Source organism: Balearica regulorum, chromosome 2 (assembly GCF_011004875.1).
Source record: "Balearica regulorum gibbericeps isolate bBalReg1 chromosome 2, bBalReg1.pri, whole genome shotgun sequence".
Classification (NCBI taxonomy): Eukaryota; Metazoa; Chordata; class Aves; order Gruiformes; family Gruidae; genus Balearica; species Balearica regulorum.
In genome coordinates this window covers 32,119,078-32,134,636 of record NC_046185.1, presented here as the reverse complement: position 1 = coordinate 32,134,636, position 15,559 = coordinate 32,119,078, and the positions used below count along the sequence as shown (strand labels likewise).

Here is a 15,559-nt window from a genome sequence, read left to right as displayed (position 1 = left end):
AAGGAGTATGTCAGTAAAACTCCCCTCTCTGGAGTAATAATGATTAGATTTTACTTCACTTCCAAGTCTAACTACAAATACGTAGCACTGCACCTCTTCATTGTGCAGCTGACATTTATTGAACGTGCATCAGAATGTTTTGAAAATACATTATTATTGAGTGGCTGTGTTTTCTGTGCTTCTTGGGTTTTAAGGGTTGTAGATTCAACTTAGGTTTAAGAATCAATTTAGGTTGGATATCAGGAAAAGGTTCTTCACCAAGAGGGTGGTGGGGCACTGGAACAGGCTCCCCAGGGAAGTGGTCACACCACCGAGCTTGACTGAGTTCAAGAAGCGTCTGGACAACGCTCTCAGTCATATGCTCTGATTTGGCTGGTCCTGTGTGGAGCCAGGAGTTGGACTCGATGATCCTTATGGGTCCCTTCCAACTCAGGACATTCTATGATTCTATGAACTGCTTTTGGACAGTAGATATGGACAGTGCTAGCTGCCCTGCATTTCCTTCCATTCTGTTTTAACATTTTAATTCTGTTAATATTTCCTAGGTGAGAGTTACACCTTGGAGAGGTAGGCGAGAGCCCTCAGGTCCTGCTGCAGGTGAGGAGAGGGAGGAGTGGCCACAGAGCAGGTTCCTTCGCAGCCTGCCCAGAGCTGCAGAGCTAGAAGTGGACTCTATGCACACTCCTGGGGAGCAGGCAGGACAGCCCCAAAATGACTCTTTGCTTGGGCTTTCTGCCCGGAATTCCTGCGACAAACTTTCACAATTGTCACAGCTGCGTATGAAATAAGACTTTACATGAACAGGGAGGAGACAGGGCTTCATTATGCGAAGGTGGCAAGGATCAGCACCAGGGCCTTGAATAATGCTCTTTTTTCACCCCAAAGGCTATAGTGTTTATGTTGAATTGTTTCATAGGCGGTAAGGCAGGAGGTGCAGATGACCACAACTGTTCTAAGTAAACTCTGATGAGGTTCCTCCTATTTGCCTCTAAATAAAGCTGAAATATCTGGAGCTGAGCTATGTAAAGCCTCAGAACTGGAGGAGGCAGCATTTCCATCAGGTTGGTCTAAATGACCCTCACAGCTGTAGGATGACACTCTCCACGGATACCAAAGCACAAGCAGAATTCTAGCTTGTGAGTGACTTCAGCAGTGAGGATCCTTCACCATCCCAGACAGTGACACGGTAGCTGGACCTAGATTACTTAGTCAATGTGTCACCTCTAAAGTTACAGGAGGAGAAGGCATCTTCTCTCTCATGCCTTCAGAATGGCAGGTTTGACAAACTGATGCTTTCTAGTGAATGCAGTTTTCCTTGTGTTACACACAGACTCCTGGCCTATGTTTAGGAATGAGTGGCCATTAAAGATGTCCAGAAAGATAGGTAAAACTGTACGCATTTGTTTTGACAGAGGTTCTTTCTGCCTAAATGAGACCTTTGTTTCAGCTGACAATTCAACAGAAGGCTTGCCTGTGCTTTACACGCTTGACATTTTTTGGTGGTTAAACCCCATTTTACATGGTAGCAATACATCATCAGGAAAGTAGTGAGCTTTTGCCCTTCTGTACTTCCTGATCCCATTTTTATAAGTCATTTCAAATGTTACTGCTGGTTATATTCCATTTATATTCAATCTGTTCTCGTCACTGTTGTCACTCAAACTGGCTAACCATGAAACTGCGAATCAGGATTTTTCTTTTTCAATGAAAGTGCATTTTAAGCCTCCTTATCTTGCTTATTAATTGGAATTTCAGCATTACCTGCAACTCACAGCTCCTTTTTCTGTCTTTACTCATTGCATGGTATATGCGAGTTACAAACTACTGCTCAAGAAGGGATTTTCCTCCAGTGCAGCCAATGATAATTTGTGACTTTTATGGATTTCAGGTAAAGCTTGTATCTCTTTCTGGTAAAACTGATATACCAGTCACCAATAGTGAGGGAGTTGTATCCACAGCCTCAGATGTCCCTACAGCTTTGCTTTCTATCCCTTTTTGAAGCAAATGGTGTCACAGCCATGGTGTCACCACTTTCTGGTAGGATGGGCAGAATTTCCCCTCTCCTTCTCTCCTCATTCCTAAGCCAGAGATGCAAAGCTGCTGGAAGAGCTAGGTCTCCCTCCAGGCACGCCTGCCAAGAGCCAGTCTTGTCACCACTTGTTGCCTGCAGGCTTGATACAACTGCCCATTTTCCTGAGGGATGAGAGTCTAAAGGTTTCATTACCCAGAGACCTCCAACTGACAGGCAATTCTGTCACTAAATACAGCATTTTATATTCTCTGCCACGGTCATTCTTTTTGCCATAAATGTACCATTAAGCAGGATGTTAAAAATTGACTTAATTTTTGTTATAAACAGAAGATTTATTGCTGTACATACCAGAGACCTTTATGGAGCAGTGAACACTATCATTGTCCTTGAGGATGACATCTGAAGGGTCAGTGGGTCTCCACAGAGGATTCTGTGGGAAACAGGACTTCCATCAGCTATGCTCAAACAGATCTGTTTCCTCAGAGCTCATTTATGTGGAAGAGGAACATCCTACTTGAATGTGTGTGTCCTCCCTTCTTCTCCAACCCTCATTTCATTTGTCCCCCTTCCAGGTGGTGAGCTGTCTTGGACTGTGTTGTGCCATGAGTGTTAAGAGCCCGTCCCACTTCTAGCAGGTGTGAGTTTGTTACTAAGCACTCTCCCCTGTTGGACTTACACTGTCTGGGTGAGTAAAGCACAAAGTTTAAAGTCACCATGGCAAGGTCTGACCGTAAGAGTTTGACCCAGCTGATGTACACCTGACAGAAGTCTGGCTTTTAGGGCTGTAACTACACGAATACAGTTGACAGGAAAGAGAAGTCTGGACATAGTTGCCTTGGACACATCTATAGGAAAATGAACATCAGGTCTTGAGAAGGACTACCCTAGACTAGACCCAGGCAAAACGTCCCAGGTTAAACCTGATTTATCTCACTGAAAGGTATATATCATGTGGGCTGACTTAATTTTCTTTGAAACAGCCGGCGTTTTCCCAAGATAACCTACTCATGGCCAAATGACAAGGGTTATATTTAGCATTCTACTCAAAATGAACAAGCAGCCATATTCCTTTAGGGCATGTTATTTTATTATGACTGAATTATGTCATTAACAGTTTGCTGAATCTGAAACTAAAATATATTTTTCTGGGGCTTGTCAAGACAGCTATTACCCAGGATACAACTTGCACAGTCACCCCTGAAACAACCAGAGCTATGTGACTATCTAGCATGTATAGCTTTGGCCTGTATTTAGAATCTTTAAGGTTGGGAAAGACCTCTAAGATCAAGTCCAACCGTCAAAAACAAGGCTTTAATTTTCTTCATGTTTTCTGAATGCCAAGATCTTGATAGTTCTGCAGAGCAATAACTTGGCACACTGAATGAAAGTGCACCTACGGAGTCTTCTTGCTGATGAATAGTGTTGTGAGGAATCATGACTCATATCTATAGTGCTCTGGTAGGTCAAACCTGAGGGTGCCCCTTTGGGTGCCACATGAAGAAGTGCTGAACTTAGGCACCTGATGCAGATCCTGGGCACATCCCATGCTCTTTGTCATGACACTTTTCTTGTAAGTCTTTGCAAGCTGCCCTGCAAGGCCCTTCTAGTATCCTCTCCTCCACCACTCTGACTTATTCATACCATACACATGGAGTGATGCAAGGGTTGGCAATATCCACTAAGTCCTTACAGGAATATGGGGGGGAAAAGGAGCTCCCTCATACTGGCAAGTAGCTAGCTATCTAGATTAGCAGCCTTCCAGTGCAGTAACCTCAAAACCTGAAGGCATTTGTGTTGACCTACATGTAAGCTACAGAGGGCATCCACCTCAGAGATTTGGCTTAAACCAGAGTCTTTACAGATCAGAAAGCTCCAGATTTCCCGTATGGGACAAGGTCTTATCTCAGGCATGCAGTACAGGTATGTACAGGAACAGGAATGTTTGCAGAACAGCTTTGGTATGACACAGTTCCCCCTCATCACCTCCAGTTCTGGATAAATGCTCCCAAGGGTGCTCAAAGAGATTTTTTTCTTTTCTAAGCACAGAAGACTTGGGCCAAAGAGACCACAGTGTGAGCGCATTACAGATACCTCCATACAAGAGTGAGTGAATATGCAGCAAGGAGTGGGTGCCCTGTGGCAGTAATACTGGCTGGGCTGGCAGTGACAGGGAACTGGCAGCAGGCTGGCAGGCAGTGTGTCACCTTGGCAGGCATGAGGACAACAGCGCAACTGTCCCGACTGGTCCCTTTCTGCCTTGACCACTTGCTTGGCAGACTGTGCTCAAGCCACAGCTGCTGTCCTTGGAAGCCCACCTGAAAGGATGCAGTGCCAGCCTTGCTACCTGCTTTCAAAAGCTGATTGTGCAGGAATGAAGGCTCAGGGGACTGAAGCTTTGCAGGGACTAAAGCTGAGAGGCAGCCAAGGATGGGCCCTGGTGGGAGGCAGAGACTGCTGAGCCAATGGGCCATGGCTGGGCCATGGACTTGTAGGCAAGTCAAGAGCCCTTCTGCTGAGATTTCCTTTGCCTGTGCCCAGTGCACTCGAGAATGCTGGTTCACAGCTGTGCTAGTGCCCATACAAAAATAAGGGGCAAGCCAGGCCTGCCTCCCGTGCTGGGTAGGCAACAGGAAGAGGCAGTGGGGCAAACAGCTGAGCAGGCACAAGCCTCAGCATGTATGGTAGATGCAGAGGAACAAAGTGGTATTAAGCCTACGTAAGCATACAGCGCTCATCATCTAGGGGAACTAGCTGGTTGGTGCCATCACCAAGCACTAACACAACCCAAATCTGTCTAGCGGCCATCTGTCTGGGAAACAACATTTTGGAGCTCAGTTATCAGTGTTGGAGTTTTTAAGCAAGGAAAGGCATATAGCGTTTGAGAGCCATGGAGGAAGTATGAGCTACAGACATTGCAGATGAGCTACAGTGAGTTGCACTGGACAGTTTTCTGCTTCTCAGTGCACAGGACTTCAGAGTGGACCACATCTTACAGCTTTTCCATGATGACTTTGGGGTGAGGTTCTCCTGCAATGTGCAGGGAGACCCCCTTGGCCCCTACCATATTGTTAGTGTATCCTGTTGCTCGCGAAGTAACAAGGTTACATCTGGGTGAGAGCCTAGCTTCCTGCCTGTGCCATGAAGAGCAATAGGTGTACCGTAGCACCTAAAAATAGTGACCTTCAAGTATTCTTAAAGGTCAAGACCATGTAGACTGTCAGAAAACTTAGCCTCAAACGCACTGCAGCAGGAGGATCGTGGGGGATGCTATAAACAGGCTGAGTCCAGCCCCCTGCTATCATAGCCACCACGTCATGTAAGTCCCTGCACAAATTCAGCAAGCTTACTCCTAAATTAGCTAGATTTCTGTTCCCACCCTTCTGTTGTAAAAGGCCGTTGTAAAATATGCTAAATGTCATGCACCCTGACAAACCAACCCAAACAAACTCAACTTTCAACAGGAAATTCTGTGTATCTCCCACCATTGCTGAAAGTAACATTTAGAAGGACTACACCTCCAGCATCCTGCCTGCCCAGGGAAATATGCCCTTCACAAGGAGCTACAGGGAGGATTGTTCTCACAGAAAGCTTCTTTGTTGGCTTTGGTCCAAGGCTTTAAAACTGAGATCTTCATTTAGATCAATGACACTCTGTAGAAACACACACTTAGCTTGCAAGGTAGCAGATTTCAGAAGCAATGGGCAGGGTGCTCAGCAGTTGACCTTGTAACTGCAGTACAGCTGTCTCAGACCTTGCTGCTTGGCTTGTCACTGAAGGCAAACCTGGACCTGGATATACAATCAGAAGCCACCAGTTTCAGAGCCAAGATGCTGCTTAGAGGTGGGTTGGTGACTTCCCAGACATGTCTGCTAGGGGACCCAGCTCCACCTGGATTCCTGTGCATGAGGGGTCAGATACAACATATGGCTGATACAGCAGGAGTCAGCTTTCCAACGTGCTCCTATTATATGACTTTTTGTTTCCGTCAGCCCATATTCAATGGCACTGTGTGTTTATTTCTAGCAGGAGGAGAAAATTATTGTATGAGCAAGGTTATTCTTTGTTGTTCAGTCCTGTTTGTTTACAGGGAAGTGCATGGATGCCTGCGTCCCCAAAACAACCTGGAAATGAACAGCACACAGTTGTGTTGCTCAGTCTTTCCAAGACTGCTTTTTCTCTCAGCTCTGCTTGCCCAAATTTTCTGTCTCCAGGAGATCCGTCCCAGGGCAACTCTCGCCATTACTTTTTCTTATTTTTCCTGGCTTCCAGCCTCGAATATACTTCCAACAGCCAACCTGCTTTCCTCAGCATTTGCAACTCCTTCCATCAGACCAGGTTTTAGTTCCTGATACTCTTTCATGCCATATATTATGTAAGTTCCTACTCTTCTTAGCTATCACAGCCTTCAAAGGCTGTTTTTCTCTTTCCACTTAACTTGGAGAAACCCTACAGAGATTATGCACTATTTTTAATGAGGTCTCTGCCTTTTGTCTATAGAAGGCTATTTGATTTCAGATTGAAATAGCCCCTATTAGAGTAGTAAGATATACTTTTAATCACTTATGTGAATGGTAACTAAGGGCTAGATCCAACAAGACTCAGGAGAAAGTTTACAGTGGAAAATTATTGTGAAATAAGCAGAAGTATGTATTGCTGCACACTAATTATTCTGTACTTCCTCCTGTGTTGTTCTTCACATGCAGTGAGTTCAAAGAGGTTCCTTTGGTTTTGAAACTTCAAGTGTTAAAATTATATTCATTGCAATCTGCTCCACCTCCATAGCTCCACCTTCATAGTTCCACCTAACCCAGGAAATTCCTAATTTCAGGAGTTACTTCCATTTCCTTTCCTACTTTATCCTGTCACAAACACCTGAAGTGCTGCTTCAGAGCATGCCATGGTGTAGCTTTGCCTTGACAGTGGAGAGCACTTGGCATGTACCTACTGCTGAAGTACCTGAGTTTGAGTAACCAGGTTCTTCACAGACATACCTGCGCAAGGGATGCCATCTGCTCTGAGCATGCCTCGCATTCCCGCTCCCTCTCACGGAGCACAGTTCTCCATGCAGGAAATGATAGCTGGGCCAGGGAGAGGAGGAGCGACCCACCAAGCTGGGTGATAGGAACACCTTGAGACCCAAGTTGCCTATGTATGTAACTCTTTTTCTCTGAGCTAAACAGAGGCATTTGGTTATGCAGTATATTGATATTGCTGTTCATATCCAGGTATCTAATAAAGGCCTGACCACACTGATGCAAGGTAGTTGGGATTTGCCAGAAATCTGCTCTCCCATGTATTCCTGTGTTCACAGATTGCTGGGAGAGTTCAAAGTGTCAGTGACTATGCGGTTAAAGGGAAATGAAGCAGATGCATATTAAACTTTTTAAGATCATAGAATTACAGAATGGTTTGGGTTGGAAGGGACCTTAAAGATCATCTAGTTCCAACCCCCCTGGCCATGGGCAGGGACACCCTCCACTAGACCATGTTGCCCAAAGCCTCATCCAACCTGGTCTTAAACACTTCCAGGGATGGGGCCTCCACAACCTCTCTGGGCAACCTGTTCCAGTTATCTCGCCACTCTAACAGTAAAGAATTTCTTTCTAACATCTAATCTAAATCGACCCTCCTTCAGCTTAAACCTATTCTTCCTTGTCCTGTCACTACACTCCCTCATAAACAGTCCCTCACCATCTTTCCTGTAGGCCCCTTCAGGTACTGATAAGCCGCAATTAGATCTCCCTGGAGCCTCCTTTTCTCCAGGCTGAACAATCCCAACTCTCTCAGCCTGTCCTCATAGCAGAGGTGCTCCAGCCCTCCGATCAGCTTCATGGCCCTCCTCTGGACTCGCTCCAACAGCTCCATGTCTCTCCTGTACTGGGGCCCCCAGAGCTGGATGCAGTACTCCAGGTGGGGTCTCACAAGAGCGGAGAAAGATATTTTTTCTTACCAATAAATAAAGTGCTGATTCTCACTGTCTTTTCCATAGCCAGGAGACTTTTTATTTACTACCTTTCAGCTATTTGCTAGTATTTGATTTGCACTTTACAGAGACAGATGTATTTTTTTTTTTTTTTGTACAGCCATTTGATGATTTCTGAAGAGGCAGTTAAATGCTGGTGAAGGTGAGAGCTAGCTGTAGGCCAATGGTAAATAGGCCGCAGAAAAAAATTTCAGTCCAAGCAGCCTGCAATGACCTGAGAAAAGGGCTCTGTCTACATCACGAGTAATGCAGCATAATAGGGGCGGAACGGCAGAGTGAAACAGTTCGTTCTGAAAACTTGACATCTACATTAGGTGCCTTTTAGGAGAGTTACTTAAGATGAGCTCTCATCTGGTCCAATGGATTGAATATGCATGTGTGGTTCGAGCACATCAGACGTGCTCCTGGAGCACATCTCATGGTTTAATTTAATTTGAAAGGAGTCTGGTGAACAGATTCCAAGCATTCCACACCAGATGCAGTAAGTGGGGACAACTGGACAATTTGTTTCAAAAGCACATTCCTCAACTAAAACACGAATGTTGGTAAGACAAAAGACTGCTTGAAATAGATTAAATTTAGACTAAATGAAGCAAAGTTTGCCCTGTGTGATGTGTAGGAACAATGAAGATGCAGGTTCACAACAAATTGCAGCTGACAAAAAAAAAAAAAAAAAAAAGGAAAAAAAAAAAGAGTATACAGTTTCTTCTTCTTTCTGCATCCCTCTACTTCTTTCCTGGTACACCACAAAGGAAGCTTGGGTGCTTAGCTCTGCATTCTGGATCTCACAAAAGAAGCCAGCCATCTAGAAGTTAGATAATGCAATGTAATCTTACAGCATGTAATAATAAGCATTTTAGGTTTAAATTAAATATTACCACCTTGTATTTTAAACAGGGGAGAGCCAGATTTTGCTTTCAGTTACACTGAATGCATACTGGAGCAAGATTTATTCTATAAATATTTAAATAAACCATATTCATTACATTAGTTTTCCTCCCACTCTTTCTATTTACTTCTATTTGCTATCAAAAGTTCCATTATGGATTCAGCTCAGTTTTTCCCTGGAGGCCGTAGCCACAATAACTTTGTTTGATGTAAATAGGTTGTGGTGAGCGAATTTTTTACTCCAGTAAGCATATTGCTTGGAACATGCTGCTCACTCCCGTGGTCCAAAAAACTGTGAAGGGATGACTCATACCTGACAACTGCTACTGATCTCATTTCCCTTGCTCAAACTCCACAGTTTATGTACAGTTCTATTTTAAATAGTAGGGTGTGTGAATGTGTCTCCAGTCTTTATTCAGCCTTAGGAGCAAAGAAGGGACTGACTTGCCTTTCTTTCAGTGGACTGGTGCTCATCTCACTAAAGTTGAGTCCATTTACAAGAACATAATGGAAGTTTTAACTTCAGTTTATCCCACAAGAACTACATGTGGTATTTTTAGAACTACGTTCTGAACATTTTTGAGGTAGATGGCCAGGTGGGCTTGCAGTGGCCTAAATTTTAAGGAGGTATTTACACATATGCATTACCCACTCTGAGCTGGTTGCCTCTGTGCATAAAGATCTGCTTGCACGTGACATGCTTCCTTCCTGGGATATAACTAGATTACTGCTGTGGTCTTCCCCTGATAAAATCAGCCACAAAGGTTTCATGCTGCAATAATCCTTCTCTGGTCATGTTTATTTTAGCAGTTCTCCTGTTGCCTTCCCACATGGCTTTTGCACCGTGCATGACCAGCTGACACCTTGGCCTACGTGCAGTCCTGCTCCAGAGTCACTGTGACTGTCACAGCACTGTGTCAATGTCAGCGCAAATGCTGACACAAATGCAAGCACACGCTCTTGCCTCAGGAATGAGCACACTGGACCTCGTCTTCTCCCTTGCCCTGCATTTCTGCATTGTGTTTCCACCCAGAGCCACTCAGAGGGCATCAGAAAAGGAGGTGATGCAAGGAGTAGCATGATCCCCACTCCAGAAGCTGGTATTTTTGAGAGAAGCAGTAAAGTGACTAGCCAAGCAAGACTCTAACTGTGCTCCCATGTGGTGCCCTAATAACCCAAGGCTATAAAGATGACTTGGAAACTTGAAGGTAAAGCTATTTATGGTTGAGCCTATATGTCCTGGTATGTCCTGGTATGGAGTTAATTAACTCCTAGGATTGACTTAATTTTCACAAGAAGCTGGGAGAGGACACAGCCAGGATAGCTGACCCAAACTAGCCGAAGGGATATTTGATACTATGATGTCATGCTCTGGATATAAGGGGGGAGCTGGCTGAGGAGGAGGGGGTCGCTGCTCAGGGACAGGCTGGGCAATGGGCTCCAGGCGGTGTAACTTTGTATGTTCTTTGTATATTGCACCAGCAGCAATACTGCACCAACCGAGACTCCCTGGTTCCCATCCATAAGCTGATTCATCAATTGGAGAGTCAGGGAGTGATCAGCAGAACTCACTCACACTTTAACAGTCCCATATGGCCAGCGCAAAAGTCTAATGGAGAGCAGAGGCTGACAGTAGACTGTCATGGTCTGAATGAAGTCACACTGCTGCTGAGTGCTGCTGTGCCGGACATGCTGGAACTTCAATACGAATTGGAGTCAAAGGCAGCCAAGTGGTACGCCACGACTGATAATTGCAAATGAGTTTTTCTCAATCCCTTTGGCAGCAGAGTGCAGGCCACAGTTTGTCTACACTTGGAGGGGCGTCCAGTATACCTGGAATTGACTGCCCCTGGGGTAGAAACACAGCCCCACCATTTGCCATGGACTGATCCAGACTGCACTGGAATGGGGTGAAGCTCCAGACCACCTGCAATACATTGATGACATCACAGCAGAAGAAGTCTCTGAGAAAGGGAAAAAAATAGTCCAAATTCTTCTGAAAGCCAGTTTTGCCATGAAACAAATTAAGGTCAAGGGACTTGAAGAAGACATCCAGTTTTAGGAACAAAACCAGCTATGTCTCCACCAACTAGCAAAAAGGAAACCCAAGCTTTCCAAGGCATTGTGGATCTCCCCTGAGCCTTCTCTTCTCCAGGCTGAACAACCCCAACTCTCTCAGCCTTTCCTTATAGGAGAGGTGCCCCAGCCCTCTGATCATTTTTGTAGCCCTCCCCTAGACTCACTCCAACACCTCCATGTCTTTCTTGTAGTGGGGCTCCCAGAGCTGGATGCAGTACTCCAGGTGGGGTCTCACCAGAGAGGAGGAAAGGGGAAGAATCACCTCCCTCGACCTGCTGGCCACGCTGCTTTTGATGCAGCCCAGGACACGATTGGCTTTCTGGGCTGTGAGTGCATGTTGCCAGCTGGTGTTGAGCTTTTCATCAACCAGTACGCCCAAGTCCTTCTCCGCAGGGCTGCTCTCAATCCCTTCATGCCCCAGCCTGTACTGATACCAGGGATTGCCCTGACCCATGTGCAGGACCTTGCACTTGGCCTTGTTGAACCTCATGAGGTTCACATGGGCCCACTACTGAACTTGTCCAGGTTCCTCTGAACGGCATTCCATACCTCAGGCACGTCAATTTATTGCATAACTCTCCATTACAGCAGCTCCAAGAGTTGATCTACCCCCATAAGGTTATCAGTAGCAGTAGGGGCCACACACTCCTGATCATGGATGTCTCATGTTATGTGCTGAGCCTGTGGCATTCATGCAGGTTTGCAGAAAAATGGTGCTGTCACTGCCTATCATTTCAAGTCTTCACCAGAACCATGTCTCACCACATCTGTTTTATTCTACTTCAAGATTAACTTGGTAGTGAAACATGCAGAAAATTGTCAGAAAGGGAACATGGAGGGAACATTCAAAGGAAGGAGAAGACAGAAAGAGCCACACTGTACTCTGCAGTAGTCCAAAGCTAGCATTTGAGCCTAAGCTCATGTCCTGTCCGTGCTGCTTGGATACAAACCTATTACTTAGAAGCTAACACAAGCCCCGCTCAGGGGGGAGGGGTGTGGGGAATATTTTTGCAAAAGCTAAGTGCCTGCCCATTTGAAGGGCATCCTAGGTTGGGAATGCTGGTTACAGCTATACTGGTATATTAAACATGTCAGGAACTGTCTAGCTGTGCAGGATCACTTACCTCCATGCTGTTATCTCTTATCCAGACAGAGATCTTATCCAGATCAGAGTAGCCACAGGGAAAATGCTTGCCGGGGATTTGCACCAGTTCCTGATCTGCTCCCAGGAACTGCTTGGGACAGCACAAACTGGTCTGGGCCAAACCATACCTGCACCATGCTCCCAGTGAAATGGTGCAGACAGTCATGCTCCAGGGCCCAGAAACTGCTGGTTTTCTCTTGATGATATAGCTACTGTGTCCGACAAATTTTCCCCTCACCTGATCTTTTCCAATGCCATTCTAAGCCCAACATCTGGCAGACAAGTTAGGAAGTCTCTTTTAGAAAAGCGCTGGTGTTGCATATCAGAAGGATCACTGCATGTGTAGGCAGCTCACAGTTGGCTTGCCCTCATAAGTGTGGCCATAGAGGACCGAGCTATAGGCATCCTGCAGTGAACAGTGTGGACATGTAGAGCGCACAGCAGTGAGCAAGCCCTGTATTGGCTTGGTCCTTCAGTGTGGATTAGGAAATAAAAAGATAGCCTGAGTGATGATGGGCAAGGCCTTCTGAAGAAAAGGAAAAGGAAAGACAGAACTGGAAAAGAGAAGAAGAAGAAGAGAAGAAAGAGAAGAAATGAAGAGGCAGAAAGGAGGATCTAAAGAAGACAACGCACTGAAAACTGTGCTACAAACAATATTAAAAAGATTAAAGAGACCTGGAATGAAGTTCAAGCTTTAGACAAATATTTGCAGAGGCCGTGGTGAGAGCTCATTGCAGGAAATGGAGCAGGGGGAAGCCACACTTTAAAGATTCATGATGCTATTAGAAAAGATTTCCCTGTCTCATGATGTTTATTAAATATCCAATTTTAGACTAGTGATAAGGTCAGACATTAGTACCCAGTTCCTATGTTAATATTTAATATTTATTGACCCCCATTCTCATGTTTCAGGGGAGCATGCTGGAAACTGTCATAAAAATTACATGGGGATGTGGTACATAAATATATGGAAAGACTAGCTGTAGTACTAATTTCTTTGTTGTTGGAAACTAGACTCATTTGCTTCTCATCTGCAGCTTAGTAGGACCTGTAGGATATGACAAATATTTATTCTCAGCGTAGCATGTTGCTGCATGTACAGAAAGGTTGTGGCTGTTTCTCGATGCTCCCTGCCTGCTGCGTCAGTGATGATGCCACTCGGTGAAGACAAATTGATGAGCAAGGGGAGCATTCATTTTGGCCAACACCGCCACTTTACAGCATTGCCTTTTTTCTCCTTAACTACAACACCCCAATGCCAAACATGGACCTCGTGATCCCCTTTAAACTGATCTGTGGCCAAAAAAGAGAATACTATCTGAATGATATCTGGTTATTGTTAGAGAAGTGTGATAGTGACAAAGTGTTACACACATTACTGAAGTTATCCCCAAAATGTGGATACTAGATGACCACTCACTGCATCTGCTAATGATTAAAATCAAAACCCTTTAAAGATATGTAAAAGAGAGTTCAACGCCTATATTTTAAGGGGAAGGGAGAAGCATACCTGAAGATCATGCACATCAGGTGGTGATAAATTGACAGATTGTGAGTCAAGGCCTCAGCCTGCCAGATGTGAAAAAGCCTACTGTTGTGGTTCAGCCCCAGCCAGCAGCTCAGCATCACGCGGCCGCTTGCTCACCCCTTCCACCTCCCAGCGGGATGGGGAGGAGAATGGCAAAGACAAAGGCAAAACTCGTGGGTTGGGATAAGGACAGTTTACTGGGACAGCAAAGGGAGAGGGAAGTACTGATAACAGAATACACACAACGGGTATATTAAACACGATGCAATTGTACGATTCAACACAATGGAATTTCCTCACCACCCCAGAGCCCAATGCCCAGCCTGTCCCTGAGCAGCGACCCCTCCTCCTCAGTCAGCCCCCTGTATATACTGAGCATGATCTCATGGTATGGAATATCCCTTTGACCAGTTTGGGTCAGCCATCCTGGCCATGTCCCCTCCCACCTTCCTGTGAAAATTAACTCATCCCAGCCAAAAACCAGGACACCTACAAAGATGAGAGCTTCAAGAAACTATGAAGATGAGAAAAATGAATCATTACAGTATTTATGGATTTTTACACATTCTAACCTCAGAAAGACAGAATGAAGTAGAAATAAGTAGTGAGCTTTAGCATGACAAAATGAGCTTGGAGGTGCTACATCTATATCATACATATCAATAATCCACAGAAGGTCATGCACAACTACGGAGGTGCCAACACTCCCCAGATGACTAATTTTGTAGATAGGCTGACCTCAGAGAGGCCTAATTTCTAAATGAGCTGGGAGACGTGTGTGAATCACAGCATGACGAGAGACTGGAAAGGCTAACTTGAACTAATTCCAAAACTGTAATAAAATAAACTGCAAGTATTCAGCTGAATGTGGTGCTTGTAATAAAGACATACTGGTAGCTTTTCAAAACAACATCCTCTCTCTGCAGGACATGCCTTAGACACAAGCTGTAGGCATTTCTGGGGTGAGGCTATTTCTGGTCAATATTTATTCAGTACCAGGATTAAGGGAGGCTATGCTCCATGTTTGAAGCCCCAAAATATTATTACAAGATAGTGCATGACAGAGGGAAGGACATTTTCTCTGCATACTTTATGCATTTCTCACTATACTTGGACCTGAAGTGGCCATTCCCAGGAGGGGAATTTTTTCAGGCACATGTTTTTTCTGCATAATACTACTACTAATAATAATAATTATATTAATTATATAATAATATTACCTTATAATATAGCATAATAATATAATAACAGGATAAATAAGTAAATAAAATATAATAGCAATAATATATGTTAATATATTATACTATGTGGTGATTATGATGATACTATGCTATTAATATATGATGATAATACTAATAATAGTAATACTAATGAGAATAAATATAACAAGAACAACAAAGCAAGAATAGCTTTTCTCTCCTCTATGCTGATTCATTCCCTCTTTATTGTTCTAGACACAGGAACAGTGCTACCAGAGCCCTGTATCCTTATTCACCTTTCTGCCTTGCAAACCATGGAGCAGGTTGAAGTCAGGTCTTTTAAAATGCAAACAGAGCTTATAGAAATGCTGTTCTTCCTACTGCAGCTCTGCAGGTCCAGGCAGATGTGATGAGATCATAACCAGTAGTCATGAGCACTTACAGCTTGTCCTGATTTCTTGAGTGCTGGATCATTCATCTCAACACCAGCACAGAAGAACAGATATGGGATCCCAATTGCATAGCACTAACCAGGAGAAGCTGATCATCAGGGAGCATCTCCACATCTCCAGCTTCTGGAGGAAATCTTGGTGGCTGTTTCCAGGATTGTTCAAACATAAACAGCAGGTACTCTGGGGTCAGCACTTCCCTGGCTTAACAGAGCAGCTACCTGCATCCTAGCAGTGAGTTCCTCTGCCCTCACGTG

General features: G+C 44.7%; 1 long non-coding RNA gene across 1 annotated transcript in view; it reads right to left on the bottom strand.

Moving 5' to 3' along the window:
- The window catches only part of LOC142600342 (uncharacterized), an 87,201-nt gene that overhangs the window by 22,548 nt on the left and 49,094 nt on the right, over window positions 1-15,559 (bottom strand). Inside the window, exon 2 of the long non-coding RNA XR_012833781.1 lies at window positions 2,381-2,462. This is a non-coding gene — a long non-coding RNA (uncharacterized LOC142600342). The remainder of the gene's footprint in view (window positions 1-2,380; window positions 2,463-15,559) is intronic.